This window comes from Cucurbita maxima, unplaced genomic scaffold (assembly GCF_002738345.1).
Source record: "Cucurbita maxima cultivar Rimu unplaced genomic scaffold, Cmax_1.0 Cma_Scf00015, whole genome shotgun sequence".
NCBI classification, from domain to species: Eukaryota; Viridiplantae; Streptophyta; class Magnoliopsida; order Cucurbitales; family Cucurbitaceae; genus Cucurbita; species Cucurbita maxima.
Window position 1 is genome coordinate 796920 of NW_019272031.1, and position 1340 is coordinate 798259.

General features: G+C 37.2%; 1 non-coding gene across 1 annotated transcript; it reads left to right on the plus strand.

Annotated features, from left to right (window-relative positions):
• Positions 1 to 279: 279 nt before the first annotated feature.
• On the plus strand, positions 280 to 385 carry LOC111490567. The gene has a single exon (XR_002719601.1). It is a non-coding gene; the product is annotated as a Plant small nucleolar RNA R71 (small nucleolar RNA).
• The last annotated feature ends 955 nt before the right edge of the window (positions 386 to 1340 follow it).

Here is a 1340-nt window from a genome sequence, read left to right on the forward strand (position 1 = left end):
CCTTGTCCCAACGCTAGATTTTGTAAAATATTAGTCACCGAAGCTAGTTGAGCATTGATAGAGGACAAAACATCAACTTCAAGTACTCCTCGACTCTTCTTTCCTGGGTTGCTTCTCACATCGGCCCATTGACAATTGTTAGATGCTATTCTCTCTAAAATCTCATATGCTTCATTGCATGTCTTTGACAAAATAACTCCATTGGTGGAAGCATCAACTACTTGTTTAATAGCAATATTTAATCCATTGTAGAAAGTCTCCATTTGTATACAATGAGGTAGTCCAGGGTGAGGACACTTTCTAAGCATCTCCTTGAATCTTTCCCAAGCTTCACTTAGTGTCTCATCTTCAAACTGTTGAAAAGCAACAATCTCATTTCTGAACCGTGCGTTTCTAGTGGGTGGGAAATACTTGATAAAAAATTTCTCTACTAAACTATTCCACGAATCAATTGTTCCCGATGCTAAGGTATTCAACCATGATTTTGCACCATCCCTCAAAGAATAAGGAAATAAACTCAATCTAATCACGTCTTTATCCACTCCTTGAAATCGAAATGAGTCACTAACTCTAAAAAAATGACTTTAGTTGTAGGTGGGGATCTTCCGACGGTAGTCCATTAAATTGCCCAATGGTTTGCAACATTTGAAACATCACGGGCTTTAGCTCAAACGTGGTTGCTTGCATTTCGGGTCTAATAATGCACAAATTTAGCTCTTCCACAGCTGGGTGTGCATATGCTCGGATCGCTCTTTCTCTGTCACCTGCTAAATAAATGGCATTGGCAGTAATTCTCTCTTGATTAGCCATCATCACTGGATTTTCAAACTCTCGATTCAGTTGGGCCATTTGTTGTATATTCTGTTCTGCCATTTTCTTTTTCTTCTTCAACCTTCGTCTAAATGTTTTCTCTATTTTAGGATCCAAAATAAATTCCAAACCCGTAGGTGGGTTCATACACAAAATTTTGCAGCAGTAAGCTCAATTCTGCAGCAGTGAATATAATTATGCAGTAGAAAATTCAGCTTACTATGACTTCTTTTTTTGTTCCAACTCACGAAAATCTACAACAAGTAAAATAACCAAATTAGGTTCCCCGGCAACGGCGCCAAAAACTTGATCGCTTGTGGATGTATATATTAAAATGATGTAAAACTCACAAGAATAAGTGCAAGTATACACTATCACAAGTAGCAAGTAATAAGTAAATTATCGATTCCACAGAAAACCTATTCTTTTGGTAAATTTAGTTGCTGGAAATTAAGTGAGTTTTTGGGTAACATTCAAATGGGTGTTGGTGATTTTGACTACTTAAACAAAACAAAAGCAGAGTACCAGTC